This window comes from Chlorocebus sabaeus, chromosome 10 (genome assembly GCF_047675955.1).
Source record: "Chlorocebus sabaeus isolate Y175 chromosome 10, mChlSab1.0.hap1, whole genome shotgun sequence".
In the NCBI taxonomy this organism is placed as follows: Eukaryota; Metazoa; Chordata; class Mammalia; order Primates; family Cercopithecidae; genus Chlorocebus; species Chlorocebus sabaeus.
In genome coordinates, this window is record NC_132913.1 from 66,741,991 (window position 1) to 66,762,037 (window position 20,047).

Genomic DNA, 20,047 nt, shown 5'->3' on the forward strand with positions numbered 1-20,047 from the left:
CTCTACCAGTTGAGATTTCCCCCAAAGATAACCACCTCTATTAACCTAGATCAGTTTTACCTATTTTTAAGCTTCATATAAGAAAATCACACAATATATTTATTTTGTGTCTGGCTGCTTTCACTCAACATTATGTCTGTAAGATTCGTCTATATTATTATAGATAGAAGGATATTTTTTCAGTGCTGGGTAGTATTCCATTGTATGAGTATGCCACAATTTATTTACCTATTTTGCTATTGATGAAAATTTAAAATGTTTTCAGTTTTTGGCCATTTTGAATAATTCTACTATGTAGATTCTTTTAAGTGTTTTTTGGTAGACATAAATACTCATTTTTGTTATGTATATATACACAGTAGAATTATCGAGTCACAAGATATTCATATCTAGCTTTAGTAGATTCTGAAAAGTTTTCCGAACTGATTGTACCAACATATATTTCTATCAGCAATGTATGAAAATTCCAGTTGTTCTACATCTTGTCTAATTCATGGTATCAGTATTGTCGGTCCTTTTGATTTTAGCCATTCTAGTGGAGGCGTGGTGGTATCTTATTGTGGTTTTAATTTGTATTTTCCCAATGGCTAGTGATAATGAGCTCTTTTCATTTTTTTATTGGCCAATGGTATATTTTGTGAGTGTTTGTTCATATCTTTAGCCCACTTTTAAAACTGGGTTGTCAGCTTTTTCATTATTGATTTATAGGAATTATTTAAATATAGCCTGAACAAGAGTCCTTTGTCAGATACACATATCACAAGTCATCTTTCAGGCTGTGGCATGCTTTTCACTCCCTAAATGTTTTCTTATGATAACCCCAATTGCTTAAAAAGAAAAATCCCCAAGGCTTAAATAGAAAAAATAACTTGCCTGTAGTCATTCAATTAATAAATGGTAGAGCATGGATTCAAACAAAGGCTTCCTGAACCCTGAGCCAGTGCTCTTATTGCTCTTCTGTGTTAAGGAATATTAGACTAAGAATGCTTAGTTTTAGAAATACCTTCTTGAATGTCATGTTGACTAAAGGGGAATGGATGGTAATATCTTTGTATATCTAAGTTACATGATGCCATAGAAAGCATACCACATGATATGGTTTGGCTGTGTCACCACCCAAACTCATCTTGAATTCCCATGTATTGTGGGAGGGACCCAGAGGGAGGTAATTGAATCATGCGGGCAGGTCTTTCTCATGCTGTTCTTGTGATAGTGAGTAAGTCTCATGAGATCTGATGTTATATAAGGGTGAGTTTCCCTGCACAAGCTCTCTCTTTGCCTGCTGACATCCATGTAAGACATGACTTGCTCCACCTTGCCTTCTGCCATGATTGTGAGGCCTCCCCAGCCATGTGGAACTGTAAGTCCATTAAATCTCTTTCATTTGTAAATTGCCTTTTTCAGCGGCATGAAAACGTACTAATACAGAATATTACAGGCACATTTTGTAGAGAACCAGATAAATAAGTCTGCTTTGATGTGGTTCTTTAATGGTTGTGTAGCAGGCCTAGAGTATGCCATCCCTGTAGCAGCCACAGGAGAAGCTCTGAAAACAGAGTAGAAGTTATTCTTTTGTAAGAGAAGTATACATCTATTAAAAAAGGAAACTCTATCTGTTGGGGTGTCTCTCTCACTCTACCAAGAAAAGAAGGAATGACTCTAGCCTCTAGACACTCTTAGTAAATGGAGAAGGCACTGATTTAAATTCGCATAACAAACCTTACCCTTGTTTACTGTGCTTTTCCTAGTCACTTCCTCATAACTGGCCTCCCCACACCCTTCTTTATTTGTTATAGCTTAAGGTTATATTTAAGCCTGAATTCAAAGTCACCTCTTGGAGATTTACTCATTTCTCTGGGTATCTCCCATCAATACATGAGGTGTACATGTTAATAAACTTTGTTTTCATGTTAATGTGTCTTTTGTTACAGGAATCTGTCCCAACCAAGAATTCAGAAGGAGAGAAAATTATTTTTTCCTCCCCTATAGTTGGAACTTTGCATGTAACCTAAGAAAGCAAACGACAATAGTCTTCAAAAGTTCATTTTAAGAAAAATTTTGTGTAGGTGTTGTTTTATCTGAATTTTCAGGTCTTGTCTGATTTCCCAGAAGAATTAACGGACACTCAGAAGGAGGTCTCTGATTCCCTATATGAGATAAAAATTTCTTTGCATTTTTGTTTTTGATAATGTGTGTCTTGGTTTATTAAGTTGCTTGAGTTAAGGCCACTAAGAAGCATAATTTTCTGCCTCTGAGAGGTGGCAAAGATTTAGAAATTACAATAAGTGGGGCAGATACAATATAGGCATCTATGCTTGGTGGAGTGGAAAAGTAGTATAACTATTGTTAAACAATCTATCATTTCACCAAGAAAGTCTCCCTCTAGAAATTTGTCTTAAGGGAATAACCATCCATCCATTCAACAACTACTGATTGAGCACCTATTATGTGCTATACACTATACCAGGCATGGAAGTTAGCAGTAAAAATACCAAATCTCTGACTCAGTGGAATTAATCATCTAGTAGGGGAGAGAGAAAATGTGTGTGTATTTATATATACAAATGTATTTTAAATAATTTAAATGTAAATTTTAATTTATATATAAGTATACTTATTAAATAAATGTGAATTATAATAATAAATGTATAAACTTTATTATATGTAATAAATATGAAAGTACATATATTCAAAGCATATATAAAACTATATATAAATTATATATGTAAAAAATATATATAGTGGCCAGGCCAAAATATATATAGGCGCAGTGGCTCACGCCTGTAATCCCAGCACTTTGGGAGGCCGAGGCGGGTGGGTCACCTGAGGTCAGGAGTTCAGGACCAGCCTGGCCAACATGGTGAAACCCCATCTCTACTAAAAATACAAAAATTAGCTGAGCATGGTGGCACATGCCTGTAATCCCAGCTACTGGGGGCTGAGGCAAGAGGATTGCTTGAACATGGGGGGCAGAGGTTGCAGTGAGCCAAGATCTTGCCACTGCACTCCAGCCTGGGCAACAGAGTGAGACTCTGTCTCTCAAAAAAAAAAAAAAAAAAAAAAAAAAATTTATATATATATATATATATATATATAATGTCTCATAGTGATAAGTGCACTAAGAAGAAAAATAAAGTTGGTCACGGTAAAGAGTCAGCTCAGGCCTTTCTGAAGAGGTGATATTGAAAGCTCCTTTGCAAAGATTAAGATAGTCATAGAAATCTAACATGGCTGACTCCATCTTGCGTCTATTCTCACAGGCTGGCTGTCCTCACTCAGTGCTGGGTGTAGGCCAAGCTAACCATGGAAGGAATTTAGTTTACAGTTTAACTTTGAAGCAAGGATGATAATAGTTCCTCCCTAAAACTGACCCTCCTTGCCTTGTTTTGTAAATCTACTGAAAGGTGATAAGATTAAGAGGCCTGAATTCTGCTAAAATATAGGTGTAAACGATTACCAGCCATTGTTTCTTAGCTTGCTTTTCTACAATCCCTTACTGCTCAGGAGTCCTGTGGCCAGAAGTTACAAGATTTGTGACTTTCCCAATCTTTCTTATAGATAACATCACTGTTGTAGAGCCTAAGATTGGTCTTTTGAGACGTTTTTCAGACTTTTCAACTGACTGACTCCACTTAGACCCATGACTCATGACTCAACCAGTCCTGTGGTCCTGACTCAGCACATGAGGACAGTTTTCCACACCTCTATGATTTCATTCCCAAACAATGAGCATTCCCCATTCCCTAGCACCCTGCCCATGAAACTATCTTGAAAAACTCTAACCTCCAAGCTTTCAGGGCAGCTGATTTGAGTAATTACTCCCATCCTCTCACTTGGCTAGCCCTGCAACTATTAAACTTTTCCTACCACAATACTGCTCTCAGTGGATTGGTTTTATCTGTGCAGCAAGCAAGATGAACCTGTTAGGCAATTACAATATTTGACAGAGACGTGGATGAAATAATAGGAGTTCTGGGAGAAAGAGTGTCCCAGGAAGAATGCATAGTAAGTTTAAAAACCTTGAAGCGGGAACAAGCAAGGACAAGAAAGTCAGTGAGACTGGCGTCTGACTGCAGGATGTGAGGTGGAAGAGTTGGAGGGACCAGATCACATACAGCCTGGTAGAACATGAGAGAAATTTGGGTGTAACAAGTATGATTACTGAGTAGGGGAGAGAGATGATCTGATTCCTGTCTTCATAAGATCATTTTGCCTTCTGTGTGAAGAATAGACTGTGAAAGGATAAACATGAGGAGATCAGTCAAGAAATGACTGCAGTTGCCCATGAGACAGCGGATGGTTGCTTAGACAAAGGTGGTAGTGGTAGAGAATTGAGCAGTGGTTTCAGAATATATGTGCAGGTAGAACCAACTAGACTTATTCATCAGGTGTGGGACATTAAAGAAAGAGAGGAATCAAGTCTCATTATCATGGTTTTAGCATGAGCACTTGATAAATGGTGGCTGATGTCATTTACTAAGATTTGAGATAACAGTATTTAGGATGCTAACAAAACTTCCTGGCCTCTCAGCCAGGAAAACTTGGTTATTCCTAATTCCATTTTTGACTGATTGAGTCATCTTAAGCAAGTGATGTATGTGATTGGGACCTTAATGCTTACATGTGCAAAATACTACCCTTTTCTCATTGACATTAAGAACCAAGAACACTGTAACAGTGAGGCAAGGGCTTCAGGTGGAAAATGCAATAGAAAGGTAATAGTTGTGAGAAGTAAGCTCAGATAATGAGGCCAGGGTCATGAATTCTATTCCACACTTCCCAGGACCTGTGAATTTCTAAATCCATGCCATTTATCACTGAGGACTCATTAGGCTCATTGATACCTATTGACATCTTCTGAAATAAGCCTTCCAGAATAGCAAAGCAGCCCCAAAACTTGAAAAAAGTTCTCAGGTCACCAAGGTCATAATTTCAATAGAATTGCACTTTGTGCTTTCTGAGGTCTCTGAAGAATACTGCTTGTCAACTAACACAGTGAATTTTTCCTTTTTATACTCAATATTGCACTAAACAGAGGCATGCAGTGAAAGGACTGCTGGTCATATTCTTTCCTGTATTCACAAGCACCTTGTCTAACATCTCATTATTATTCCAAAAAACAAAGCAATGCCCATATTACTGCTTAACACTCATTAAACCAAGTTAGCTCACTTTGATAAGGAATTCTGAAATCATTCTCTGCTTTATCTTTCCACTTTCTAAATAATAAGAAACTAATGGGCATCAGTCAGAGTACCTACTTTCTTTCAATTGTTCAGTCTTGTGAGAAATGAAGCTGAAAAGCTCAGGGGGCTCTACAGCAGTCAAAAGGGGGAAAAAAACCACACTGCAAACCTGTATGTATGTAAATTAGTGTGCTGCAGAAGACTTAAGCCTTTGCCTTGTTCGTCCCCTCCTTATCTACACATTTGACAAAATACAACTGATAGAAGTCACCAACTGATGACAGATATTTTAAAAGTTTAAGGTAGAATTCCATTAGGTAGTTAATGGATTTTTTTAAAAAAGCACACAGGCTGTAAGATGAACAAATGAATTCAGTACCTTGGAGTTGTCTGCAAAATAAAGTGTTGTAAGAGATGTAAAGATGCTAGAGTATCATCACTATATGGTTGGATGCACAAAAAAGGAATATTCATTTGTAGTGTAATGGGACTACACCTATCTAAAGGAGCAGGAAGAAAAGGCCAATATTACAGATAATGATCAGATACAACTGTCAGGTTGCCTTACTTATTTATTAGATATTTTCCTGAAAGGTTATGTGCATAAAGATCTTGGAAAATTTAGTAATAAGTTAAACGCACTATTTAAAAGATGTGTGTGTGTATGTGTGTGTGTGTGTGTGTGTGTGAAAATAGAGCTTTCTTGCCAGTGCAATAATCACACACAATTATTTTAAAATTCTATATTCAGATGGATTAGATTTGCTTAAATTAGGAACATATATAATAAAAAGTTATATATGCATCAGAAGAGGTCAATAAACACAATAGGGAGAAATGATTATATAAAGGGAATATACACATCAATCAGATGTGCATATTCCATGCAGATAAAACTTCTGCATGGAAGTTTTATCCTTGTTCTAAAGCTCCAAATCTCTCATGAGCAAATGTCTGGTCTCCTATTTCTTAGAGAAATGGGGAAGCTGGATGAGATCACCCCAATATTATAATTTCTTCCATCTGCACCCATTTTCTTCACATCTCTGAGGAAAAGGTGTATGCTTCCACTTGTCCTCTGTATTTCCTTTTCTTTTTCTTTTTTTATTATGCTTTAAGTTCTGGGGTACATGTCAGAATGTGCAGTTTTGTTATACAGGTAAACACATGCCATGGTGGTTTGCTGCACCCATCAACCCATCAACTACATTAGGTATTTCTCCTCCCCTAGGTAATTCCTCCCTAGCCCCCCACTCCCTAACAGGCCCCAGCATGTGATGTTCCCCTCCCTATGTCCATGTGTTCTCATTGTTCAACTCCCACTTATGAGTGAGAACATGCAGTGTTTGGTTTTCTGTTCTTGTGATAGTTTGCTGAGAACGATGGTTTCCGGCTTTATCCGTGTCCCTACAAAGGACATGAACTCATCTTTTTTTATGGCTGCATAGTATTCCATGGTGTATATGTGCTACATTTTGTTCATCCAGTCTAACATTGATGAACGTTTGGGTTGGTTCCATGTCTTTGCTATTGTGAATAGTGCTGCAATAAACACACATATGCATGTGTCTTTATAGTAGAATGATTTATAATCCTTTGGGTATATACCCAGTAATGGGATTGCTGGGTCAAATGGTATTTCTAGTTCTAGATCCTTGAGGAATTGTCACACTGTCTTCCACAATGGTTGAACTGATTTTCACTCCCACCAACAGTGTAAAAGCGTCCCTATTTCTCTACATCCTGTCCAGCATGTGTTGTTTTTCTGACTTTTTAGTGATTGCCATTCTAACTGGTGTGAGATGGTATCTCACTGTGGTTTTGATTAGCATTTCTCTAATGACCAGTGATGATGAGCATTTTCTCATATATTCGTTGGCCACATAAATGTCTTCTTTTGAGAAGTGTGTGTTCTTATCCTTTGCCAACTTTTTGATGGGATTGTTTTTTTTCTTGTAAATTTCTTTAAGTTCTTTGTAGATTCTGGATATTAGCCCTTTGTCAGATGGCTAGATTGCAAAAATTTTCTCCCATTCTGTAGGTAGCCCGTTCACTCTGATGATAGTTTCTTTTGCTGTGCAGAAGCTCTTTAGTTTAATTAGTTCCCATTTGTCAATTCTGGCTTTTGTTGCCATTGCTTTTGGTGTTTTAGACATGAAGTCTTTGCCCATGCCTATCCTGAATGGTATTGCCCAGGTTTTCTTCTAGGATTTTTATGGTCGTAGGTGTTACATTTAAGTCTTTGATCCATCTTGAGTTGATTTTTGTATAAGGTGTAAGGAAGGGGTCCAGTTTCAGTTTTCTGCATATAGCTAGCCAGTTTTCCCAACACCATTTATTAAGTAGTGAATCTTTTCCCCATTATTGTTTGCGTCAGGTTTGTCAAAGATCAGATAGTTGTAGATGTGTGGTGTTATTTCTGAGGCTTCTGTTCTGTTCCATTGGTCTATATATCTGTTTTGGTACCAGTACCATGCTGTTTTGGATACTGTAGCCTTGTAGTATAGTTTGAAGTCAGGTAGTGTGATGCCTCCAGCTTTGTTCTTCTTGCCCAGGATTTTCTTGGCTATGAGGGCTCTTTTTTGGATTAAAGCTCTTTCCTATAGCTTCAACTACTTTCTTTACACTTGATTCTTTTTTTTTCTGTCTACAAATGCTGAAACTTCCATGTTCTAAAAGTCATTCCTTAACTCAGTTTACTCCCAGAGCTTTCCACCTATCTTCTCTCTGGTGCTGAACTAGAAGTGGGAGTGTGAAATACGCCTTTCTGCTTCCTGTCTTCCTATCCATCCTTATCCTCCTGTCAAAGGCAATGGTGTCTCTTTTGTCTTCTCTTACACTGGACATGAATTTCTTCTGGAAACTTTTCCCCTTCAATGTCCACAATATTTTTCACCCTGGATGTTCATGACACTTTCCCTGACTGGGTGTCCTTTAGCTTCTACAACAGCTCGTTCTAGACCCCCTTTACCATCTCCTATTCTTCTGCCTGCCCCTAAATGTTGGCATTCCTCAAGATTATACTCTAGTCTTTTTCTTGGGCATTACATGATCTAATTCAATTCAATGACTTCCTCTACCACATTGACATAGATTCCTAAATCCAGAGGTAAATTCTCTACTTTTCTTTCAAGATGAAGACCCTTTTCCACCATATTCTATAGGATGTCTGCTTTTAGATATTTCCTGGGCATTTCAAATTCAACATGCCTGTTACTGAATGAATAAGCTGCTCCACACAGGGGCCTTTCCAAGTAGTCCCCACATCAACTGATGGTATTGCCAGTTATATATTAGAACTGTCAGCAATGACTCTTAAATTATTATCTCTCTTACATTCTGCATTTAACTAATTATCCTTATCTATCAGCCTTATTCACCGTTTAAACTAGCAGACATTTATTTAGCATTTACTATGTTCCACTGCCTCATTTTAGGCTGTAATCTATTCTCTCTGGATTACCATGAAATTTCTTTACTGATGTTAACCATTCTAGTCTCTGAGCCCATGTCCTCCCTTCTTCCCTACTCCATACTTTTATAATCCTCTTCACATAATTATATTATGATCTTCCATTAATTATAATTATTTATTTGCACTTCAAAATTATTACCAGGATAGAGAGATTCTTGAGTCCTGGAACCATGTCTTGATTTATCTTTATGCCTAATGTACAGAAAGCCATAGGTGAGCAATAAGTTTGCTGAAATAAGGAGTATCCAATTCAAGGCAGTGCTCTCCAGCCTCACAGTAAAAACATAAGAAAATTTCACTGCTAATAGCTGAATCATAACTAATAAAACAAATATACATAGAACAGACACATAAATGCATTTTAGCTGTTGACTATGTAAATTACTCATATCATTGTTGTCAAGTCTATATATTTGCAATATATATTTAATGTCACTTGAGGTTAAAACAATTCTTTTGAGTGGATCTCCTTGAGATGTACTAGACAGGGTCATAACAACAAACACATTCCCTTGTGACAGGTCTAATATTTTGATATTTGATAATATGAACAAATCTGTGATTATCTCCTTTGTTATAAATCCTATACAAACGTACATATAGATAAACAAGGTACCTCTAATAACAATATAGCTAAGGCATATACCTCTGCCAGACAATCTGAAGCACATGTGAAAAAAAAATCACCAAAATATAGCCATTCCTCTTTGCAGCTAAACTCATGTTCTGTTCTTTGGCAAGATTTCTCATGAAACTATAGGTATTCTGTTTGGAAATTCACCAGAGGTTTCTAGCCCAACAACCCATCTCTGCAATGGTCATATATAGTCAATATTAAATTACATTATACAGTATTCACTTGTGTTATCAACGATTACATGGTTGATATACTTGTGTAACAATACTCTTTAAGAAATCCCACCAGGTGTGGTGGCTCATACCTGTAATCCCAGCACTATGGGAGGCTGAGGTGGGCAGATCATTTGAGGTCAGGAATTCAAGACTAGCCTGGCTAACATGATGAAACCCTGTTTCTACTAAAAATACAAAAATTAGCTAGGCATGGTGGCACACATCTGTAATCCCAGCTACTTGGGAGGCTGAGGCAGGAGAATTGCCTGAACCCAGGAGGCAGAGGTTGCAGTGAGCTGAGATCGTGCCACTGTACTCCAGCCTGGCAACAGAGCAAGACTGTTAAAAAAAAAAAAAAAAGAAAGAAAAGAAAAGAAAAGAAAAAAAGAAGAGAGAGGGAGAGAGAGAGAGAGAGAGAAAGAGAGAGAGAGAAAGAAAGAAAGAAAGAAAGAGAAAGAAAGAAAGAAAGAAAGAAAGAAAGAAAGAAAGAAAGAAAGAAAGAAAGAAAGAAAGAAATTCCACATAGAATGTCCCGTGGCATTATTTAATTTCCCCTACCCTTTATGTAATAGATATGCATTACTGAAGGTGTCATTATAAAGACTTTGTGTCTTACTGAAGGTGTCATTATAAATACTTTGTGTTGGTGATGGTACCACTCACAATTAACCCATATCCCCAAGGTGCATACTTTTACATCTGGTGGCCCAAGACTGATTCTGAAGTACACTGGGAATCCTTCAGTCATCCATTTAGGCTTCCTCCAACTAGATGCCTCATTTAAACTTGGTTTAATTCCAAATGTCCCCAAGGGTTACCTAGTATAGTATAGTACAGGCTGGTTCAGCTCATAACACATACTAGTTAGCTGACTTGCTTTATTACTCATAGGATTTCCTATGAAATATCTGATCTCGATTCCTCACTTGAGGGTGAACTACTGGACCACCTTTGGAAACAGAAAACATTTTCTATATGGTGTCTACCATTTTGCAGAAGTGGAAAACAAAACAGAATACTTAAGTTATAAGCCCAGAAATACTGGGTAGCCAAGGACAGACATGGAACTTAAAGCTAGTTTTTGAAATTCTCTGAGCACTATAACATTACACATTGGGTCAATCTAAGGCAGTCGGGCCCTTCTCATCCAGTGCTACATTATCATGCCTGGAGCTAAATTCCAGAAACCCTGTCTCTTCAAGCATGGCTGATGACTGTGAAGCTTGCAAAATCCTAATTAGCTATGTTTATGTCTAATTTTCATATCTTGACTTTTAGACTAATCCTGAAAGCAGGGAAAATTATCTATAAATTAAAGTGACTCTTCACTGAATCAGAATCTGCATGTCCTTATCTTTAGAAAAATAAAAAAAAATAAAAGGATAAAAAGCTTATTCATTTTAAGTAACTCAGGACCCATAAAAGTTAGGCGGTGAACTTCAAAAGTCCAAAACCAGCCCTGCGTTATACTCACATCTTCCGGTAATTCTCTGCCAGGCTACGATCATGACTTAGGATGTCGCTGCTCTTTCCATTTGAAAGCCTCTATCAATCAGGTTCTGGCCATCGGTTCATGGCCTGCAGAGATTCTGTGGTTCAATAAAAAGTCAGCCATTGCCCTCCTTGTCTAAGTATCATATGACAACTGCCCCCTTGTCTCTTGTGCCACTTTGGAAGCCCAAGCTGCCAGCCACACCCAGATAAAACAATGGCATCTCCAACTATCTCCATGTTGAAAGATGGCAGCCTACCTTCTGTATCAGTGAACTGGCACCGATGTTAGTGAACTTGTCAGCTTTTCTGAGTGAGCATAAAAGAGGGCTTGTTTGCTAGAGTTTGAATCTAATAAACAGCTTTCTCTTATTTTGTGTAGTTTTTCCAGCCATTTGACTTGCAGAATAGAGAAATCATATTTCAACTTCTCCAGGTTGAAAAACTGCCCCTTTTCCAATTTGTCACCAAGAGATGTGAAACAGTTATTTCTGAGGCAGCTTTATTATGGAAAATAGAATAAGTAACTCATGTCACTCAAATCAAATTCCTCAGGGAGTAGGTCCAGTAGAGATACAAAAGCCGGGAGTAAGATTAAAAACTAATTTTCTAGGTGAAATGAGAAAAGGCTCTTTTTCTTTGAAATGAATGGCTCTTTACAGAGGAAACAGATTCACAAAGTATAAGTAAAACATTTGAATTCAGGTCCCCTCACCCTCCTTCCTCTCTAGATGCAGAAAACAGCAAAGGGTTTTAGCTTTGATACTTCAGACAGGATGAGGTGGACACTGGCAATGGAAAGGTCAGCCTGAGAGCTACTGAGGAAACTGAGTCTTTCTTCATCTACTCAGGGAAACTTCCAAGAGACAAGCTTTTTGCCTCAGGCTGCTTCAGGGACGCAGGTACAGGCTCTTACTCTTCATGCACCTAACTACGTACTTACTGCCTGCTCAAAGGAGACTATGTGGATATTCAGGGGCTGGACTGCCCAGACATAATACAGATACCAATCCTTTAAAAATATATTTCTAAAAGCCAATTATAAAAAAATTCTAATGCATTTAAATTCACTCTACAGCTTTATTACAATGTTGTGCCGGCTTTATATTTAAGACCTAGAGGTTAGAGGAGAAAGTCTGTTGGCCACAGGAAGTCTCCTTTAAAAAGTGCTATCAGGTTGCTCTGCCTCTGGAGTAGCCATTCTTTTTGCTTCTTTATTAACAAACTTGCTTTCACTTTTTTCTGTGGCAGGGTTGTCCAATCTTTGGGCTTCCCTAGGCTACACTGGAAGAAGGAGAATTGTCTTGGGCCACACATAAGTTATACTAACACTAATGATAGCTGATAAACTAAAAAAATTGAATCTCAAAAAATTCTCATAATGTTTTAATAAAGTTTACAAATTTATGTTGGGTTGCATTCAAAGTCCTGGGCTGCATGTGGCCTGTGGGCTGTGGGTTGGACAAGCTTGTTCTACGGACTTGCCGCGAATTCTTTCTTGTGTGAGGTCTAAGAATCCTCTCTTGGGGTCTAGATCAGGACCTCTTTCTGGTAACATCTTCCTGGCAAACTATGAAGGGACTACGCTAAAGAGATTCCTGACCCAAAGGAAAATCATCAGCACAGCACCAATTGGCCGACTTTGGGTAAGTGGTGGGGTACATTTTACCCAGGTAAAGGATAGGATTGGGTTAGAGGTCCAATTTAGGAGAGTTAGAGTCCCTCCTAATACAGAGAAGGTTAAAGGCCCTTCTTAGTAAAAGGCAAGGACACTTGACTGAACTTGGGTTTGAGGCCCAACTTAGGAAGGTTAAAGTCCTTCCTCAAATGTTAAGGGGTTAAAGACCCACCTCAGTAGTCTCTCTTTGGTTAAAAATGGACTTGGCACTACAAGCTGTTAACTGCTGTTCTCTTTAGATTAATCTGCCTTGTGCTCTTTGCTGTCAGCTGTGGGTAACTGGATTAGGCATGTACCAAATCATAAGACATGGGGAGCTTTTTTCTCCCCAATGGGGGAAACTTGAGAGCTGATGGGACTGCTAGAAGAGATCCCTTTGCAACTGACAAGTGGCCGCCTGAACTTTTGACTCAGTGGCGCTGGGATCTGTGGGTCTTTCCCTGGCTTCCCTGAATTCCTTGCCTTCCCTACCCCATCACAGGCCATGTTTTTCTCTCTCACTTTCTCTCCTTTCCCTCTTCTGTCTTTTCTGTTACTTGGGGACACTGTCTGCTCTTCCATCCTGTCCAGAGACCACATGTTGAAACTTCTGGTCTGAGGTCATTCTATCCCACTTTGAATGGAATAAGGATGGCAGGCATCAACCAAGGGCAAGTGTTAACCTTGCCAGTGTGATATTGGGTGCTAAGTGGAGTGGCTAATGTCTATGTTTTGTCATGCATATTTTGCTGTGGCTGGAATGGAAAATGTTAATCCACTTCCTCTATGCAGCCTGCTGGGCTGCATCTTGCAAAATTGAGAGACCTTTTTGCCTATGGTCCCATGAAACTGAAAAAAGATGATTTTCCTTTGTGATGTGGTTTGACCCCCAGGGCTATGGTGCAAGAAGCAGGGTCGCTAGGGCCGCTCAGGGAGAAGTAACCCAGAAACCTAGCATGCTGGTGAAAGGTAAGAATTTCTTACCAGTCAGCCTTCTGGCCTCTCTCTGTGCAAACTGGTTGAAGGAATGGTAAAAATCACTGTTTGTCTCCTGTAAAGTTTTGATTCATGGGAAAAAGGATTTGTGAGGCTAGTGTTTGCCTGTAGCAAATCTGATGTGCTTTACCTTATGAATTTATCTTTCTGCTTTGTTCTGTCATAAAAAAGGTACCCTAGAATAAAATGTGGATCCAGGACCCGTATAAGCCTGCTGTTCAAGCCAGTCCAGCAAGCCGGTCAGTTACAAACTTTGCTGCATGTCCCTGAAACAAACAAACAAACAAACAAACAAACTGGATGATGTTTCCCTCTCCTCTTGTTTCATGTCCTTGGGAGTTTGACCTTGTAACCATATGGTAGTATTTTCTCTTGGTCTTTGCCATCCAGAGGACAGGAATTTTGGAGTTCATGTCATACGTAGCTCTAAAAATTATCTTGAGCAGTTAAAAGCCTTAAACTGATATTATTTTAAGAGGGCTGGTTCCTCAAGGGGGTTTAGGGGTTTCTTATCATGCTAGGTCTCTTAGGAACATTGCTATATGGAGATTTGACTCTGCAATTGTGACCGTAACAGAATTGGGCAAGAAACAAATATGATGCTGCATTGCAAACTGTGAAACTCACAATAATGTAACATAAATGACTAAGAGCTTCTTGCTTATCCTATCTGTGCCCCATGATACATACCTCATCAAGACATTAGAAGTTATTATAAAAATAACTTCACATGGAGAATAGAGAAAAATGACTCATTATCCTGTCACACTAAATAGGAGTGTTCAAACTGGGCTCTGTGGACTTCTAAGAGGCCCATGAATTCAAGGGATCCAATAACTTGGATGGCTAAAAACACATTTTTATTTTCTCTTTTTTGCAATGGAAATGTAGCACTTTCTTCAATTATACTTGAGGGTGACAAACTATAGTAGTCCTAGCAGTACCTGTAACTTTGTCACCAACACAAGTCATATATTCTCATCAGACATTACAGTTGTCATAAAATGCTTGAAATATTATTTCAACTCTTCTCCACTTCAAAATTTTAGTAGATATTAGACCCACTACTAAATCTTATTTAATGCATTATTGCTATATTACTATATCATAACTAAAAATTGACAATTGGATTTCGATAGAATTCATTTTATTTGAAAAGCTGTAAATTCCATTTCATAGATTTTATAGTTTGAGAATAGGCTTCACTAGCCAGTCACAGGCATCCATGGCATGAACGGAAGTTAAGAACCTCTGTGTCTGTGCCCGTCATTTCATTATGCCTTAATATATTATTTGCTTTTTCTATGTTGCTTCTTTTATTTACTTTAAAACTGTATAATACAAATACTTTATTTAAGTAATTCCCCTAGTATTAATAAATGTTTCCATTTTTCATTAATACAAATGCTACATTAGATATCTTAATGCATAATATTTTATTTTTCTTCCTTTGTATTTAGGATTATTACCTTGGTATAGAATCTGGGAAGAGGAATTAACTGGTCTAATGGAATACACATCATTATGGTTCTTGATTTATTCTATGAAGTTGCCTTCCAAAAGGGTTCTTTCAATTTAAAAATACTGTAAGTGATATAAGCAGGATAGCTGCTAATGATTTTTCAAAGTACTTGCAAAACTTCTATTGGATATTAATCATATGTCCTATGGGTTAGTCAAAGGATTGGGTAAAATTTTGACTGAAAAGAAATAAGCGCATAATTTTTCTTAATCTAAAAATGCAGTATATGAATTAATTTCCAAATTGAGTAGAATTATTTTACTTATTAACAGGGAACTAAGAACAATGATATTGTGCTAGGGAAGACAAATTATTTTTAATGTGGATATGGCCATTTTGCTTGTTAAATGGGCAAAAATCATAAGACACTGATAGAAGTTCAAATATTTCAAAGCAAGGAATAAGATAATCTATACTGTGATAAGAACTTTTAGTGTTTGTTATTTTATATTCAAAGGAAACAAGCATGTATTTCCTAGAAGCTAAGTAATTAATAGCCTACAAGGAATACCAAAAAATTGTTTACCGAGAAAAAGGTTTTGCAAAAGCTGGAAATAAAATATATGGGCTGACAAGTTTCTGTTTTTTTACTGATATAAATGCAGCAGGGACTTTTCAGGCAGGGGTGTGCTTCTCATTTGGATCATACCCGCCTCCCTAGTCTTTTGGATCTAGGCAGGGCTGGCTCCAGGCAGGGCTGCTTCCCCACATGTGGCATCCAATTTTCTCTTTCCACAGATAGGGATGTGTTAGGTCATTTTTTCAATACTATGGCTGTACATACAGCAATCCGTCAACCTGTGAGGTGGGCATCAACCTTAATGAAAACAAAGAAAAAGAGCTATGACAGTGTCTTCTTCCCCTGTCCACATTCTAGGGAGGGCACCAGAGCTTCCCTCTTGAATGCCACTTAATGATATTCACTTAATATGTGCTAATTATGTTACTCCTATGCAAGAATAGAGTACCAGGGGCTGCAGGGGACATAATAGATGAGACACATTAACCAGTGGAAGGATAGAAAGACTTTTCCACCATTTCATATAAAGGTGAGGAAAACCAAGAAGGCCCTTCCACATCTTTAAATGTCTCACTGAAAAAGTCAGACTCATGAAACCTTAATATCCTGAAATGAAAACACAAGTGCAAATAATTACTATGAGGCAAGAAAACAAGTACATAAAGAGGAATGTAAGTGCAGGTCACTGTTGCATGCCAGCATGTCATGAAATGATCACAGAGTCAAAATATAGACAGGACCTGGAAATTTCTTTGAACAAATGGTTACTTTTTATGGCTACCATTTATTGAGTGTCTATTGCATGACAGGCATTGAGCCAGGCAGCTTACATGTATTAGTTCATTATTCCTTACAACAATCCTAGAAGGTAGGTATTAGCACTCCCATTTTTTTAAAAAAATATATACTTTAAGTTCTGGGACACATGTGCAGAATGTGCAGGTTTGTTACATAGGTATACCTGTGCCATGGTGGTTTGCTGCACTTATCAATCCATCATCTACATTAGGCATTTCTCCTAATGCTATCCCCTGCCCTTGCCCCCACCCCAACAGGCCCCAGTGTGTGATGTTTCCCTCCCTGTGTCCATGTGTGTGATCTCATTGTTCAACTCCCACTTATGAGTGAGAACGTGCGGTGTTTGGTTTTCTGTTCCTGTGTTAGTTTGCTGAGAATGATCGTTTCCAGCTTCATCCATGTCCCTGCAAAGGATATGAACTCATTCTTTTTTATGGCTGCATAGTATTCCATGGTGTTTATGTAGCACGCCCATTTTATAGATGAAGAAACAGAAGCTCCAAAGCATGACTTAGTCAAGGTTTTATGAGTTCAGTGAGACGCAAAGCTAATCTGTCCAACTTCAAACTCATGCTCCTTCTACTATGCTATGGATGTAAAGTAGGTAAATGGCATGCAGGAATCATGCCTTCATTAATAGAGCTTTATATAAGGCCTCTCACAATTTGATATTTTTTTAAAAAGCATTTGTAATATAGGGTGGGGAAAGAAACAATATACATTTTGAGATGTCAGACTTCCAGAAGTGTCATCTAGTAAATAAATCTCAAACAGCCTTCAAAAAGCATAAGCAGTATGCATAAATTCACAAACCTTCATCCAGATGTAGTGAGTAGATGTATAATGGTAGTAGGTTTGATGGACAGCCCGAGTGAGACTCTGGCATTGAAAATATTGGGTTGGTGCAAAAGTAATTGTGGTTTTTGCCATTATTTTCAATGGCAAAAATTACTATCCTTACATAGTAGTAACATAATTAGTATGTTACTTAACATTACTTTTAATGGCAAAAACCATGAGTACTTTTGCATTAACCTAATATTTTTTATCTGAATAACTCTGGACCATTGTTTCCTCTCTCTAGGTGTCACTTTCTAATATCCATCAGAATACTATTGTAATCATTAAATAAGATAGTGCATATAAAATATTTAGCATGCTATAAAGCACATAATGCTCATTCAGTTACATGTTATTAGTGTTGCTATTAAAATTATTTTTTGCATATAAGTCTAACAAACTTGGATCTATTTTTCTAGAATATAGGATACTAGGTGCAGCATAACGGAAGATGATGATAGCTGACCACTACAAGGTGCTGCCGTCATCTTTTGCAAAAAGCAGAAAGAAGGGTAGCTAAAATCAGCACCACAGGAGAAGGAAGGAAAAAACATCTGTGAGAACATCAATAACAGGCATTTCTGTTACAATCTATGTTTTGTATGTTTTGTAAAGCTCTTTTACAATCATTTCATTTGATCCATACAACATATCCATACTCCCTATTGCTGTGAAGTAGGGAGGACATTATTTCCACTTTACGGATTAGAAAAGAGGGGCTCAGAGAATTGAATAACTTCTCTGGAATCCCAGCTAGTTAAAAAAGCAAGGAGTATCAAAGAGTAGAGTTATACTGTCCAATACAGTAGCCACTAGCCTTGTGTGGCTACTTAGAATTAATTAAAATTAAATACAATGAAATATTGACTTTCTCATTAACATGAGGCACATTTCAAGTGCTGAAAAGTCACATGCTGTTACATGCTGTTAGTCATAGTCATGTTGGACAACACAGATTATAGAGCATTTCCATTATCACACAGTTTTTTGGGTTTTTTTTTTTTTTTTTTTTTTTTGACAGAATCTCGCTCTTGTCGCCCAGGCTGGAGTGCAGTGGTGCAATCTCGGCTCACTGCAACCTCCACCTCCTAGGGTTCAAGCGATTCTCCTGCCTCAGCCTCCTGAGTAGCTGGGACTACAGGCGCCCACCACCATACCCAGCTAATTTTTGTATTTTTAGTAAAGATGGGGTTTCACCATATTGACTAGGCTGGTCTCAAACTCCTGACCTTATGATCCATCTGCCTCAGTCTTCCAAAGTGCTGGGATTACAGGCGTGAGCCACCATGCGTGGCCCACACAATGTTTTATTAGACACTGCTGGTCTATAGAAATGAGAGCACCAATCCATTACTGCATAATATTATGCCCTGTGTTCACAACAGTAAACCTGAGCCTCAAGGAAAGGGTCAGGGAAGAGGAAGAGACTTTAGATATGTTTCAGTGAAAAACACTTTAAGCATTACACTATAAGGCTAACTTTGTGTGGCATTAGACCATAAGCATCCCTAGAAGTGGACACAAGCTGGGCGTGGTGGTTCATGCCTGTAATCCCAACACTTTGGGAGGCTGAGGTGGGCAGATCACTTGAGGGCAGGAGTTCGAGACCAGCCTGGCTAACATGCGTAAACCCCGTCTCTGCTAAAAATACAAAAACTAGCTGGGCATGGTGGGGCACACTTGTAATTCCAGCTACTTGGGAGGCAGAGGCAGGAGAATCACTTGAATGCGGGGGGCGGAGGTTGCAGTGAGCCAACATTGTGACCCTGCACTCCAGCCTGGGCAACAGAGTGAGCCTCCATCTCCAAAAAAAGAAAAAGAGAAAGCGGACCCAGAATCCCCCAAATGCCTGTCACATGTGCCTCACATACAGAAAATGCACATATTTATTGAGGAGCTCTATTTGATCATCCACCCATGTCAGAAAAATATGTCACTGTAAGAGAATTCTTCCTGAAGCAGGTAAGTAGAGTGTCATAAAAATATAAACAATAACCTTTGTTGAAATCTCAAGAGCATTTATGGTTATACATTTACAGAATTATTCAATGTACATACAAAATCCTTTTATATTCCAATATCTTTTTAATGAAGGAAAGTTGTATATAAATGCAATAAAAAGAGATAAATACTAGTTAAAATATGAATGAGAGTGAAAAAAGTTTTTAATAGTGATATAAGCTTTAACAAGGAGAAATCTAAGGCTTTCCTCTTTGGAGTGGTTTATAATATATCCTCAGTAAATCCTAAGTTAACAGACACTCAGTAAATCACAAATCAGCCTCAACTTTTGGTTCACTTTTCTTAGAGCAACACTAAAAATTGCTTTCAAAAGTGGAGAAACTAACAGTAAATGTTCAGCATTACTGGAAAGCAATATAAAATGCTGTAAAGTTTCAGAAGTTAGTTCCCAGAGGATGACAAACATTTAAGTACTAAGAATCTTCAGCCTTACCTGGAGGGATGCTATTGTCAAATTCAAGGTGCATGGGTAAAGATGGAGGCAGTTGTATTTTTTTAAAGCTGACTTTGAAAGTCATAATGATATATGTATATTTCATGAAAACATGAGCCTTAGTTTAATGGTCTGTTCTCTTTAGACAGATGGGATTCATTTATGTTCTACATGATTGTACCCCAGAACTTCAGACTTAAGATGTTATAAATATTGTTAATCTATTATTTTATGAAGGATGTGAAATTTTGGCCT

The 20,047-nt window shown here is 38.0% G+C and overlaps 1 protein-coding gene and 1 long non-coding RNA gene across 7 annotated transcripts in view; one reads left to right on the top strand and one right to left on the bottom strand.

Moving 5' to 3' along the window:
* Positions 1-20,047, bottom strand: part of ZNF385B (zinc finger protein 385B) — a 415,712-nt gene that overhangs the window by 13,419 nt on the left and 382,246 nt on the right. The gene's annotated exons all lie outside the window — the stretch shown is intronic.
* Positions 1,267-18,305, top strand: LOC140712581 (uncharacterized). Of its 2 annotated transcripts, XR_012094234.1 has the most exons (5): positions 1,267-1,360; positions 12,539-12,650; positions 13,829-13,896; positions 15,118-15,243; positions 17,757-18,305. It is a non-coding gene; the product is annotated as an uncharacterized lncRNA (long non-coding RNA). The 2 variants fall into 2 exon arrangements; XR_012094233.1 differs by lacking the exon at positions 17,757-18,305 and having other exon boundaries at positions 1,270-1,360; positions 15,118-15,754.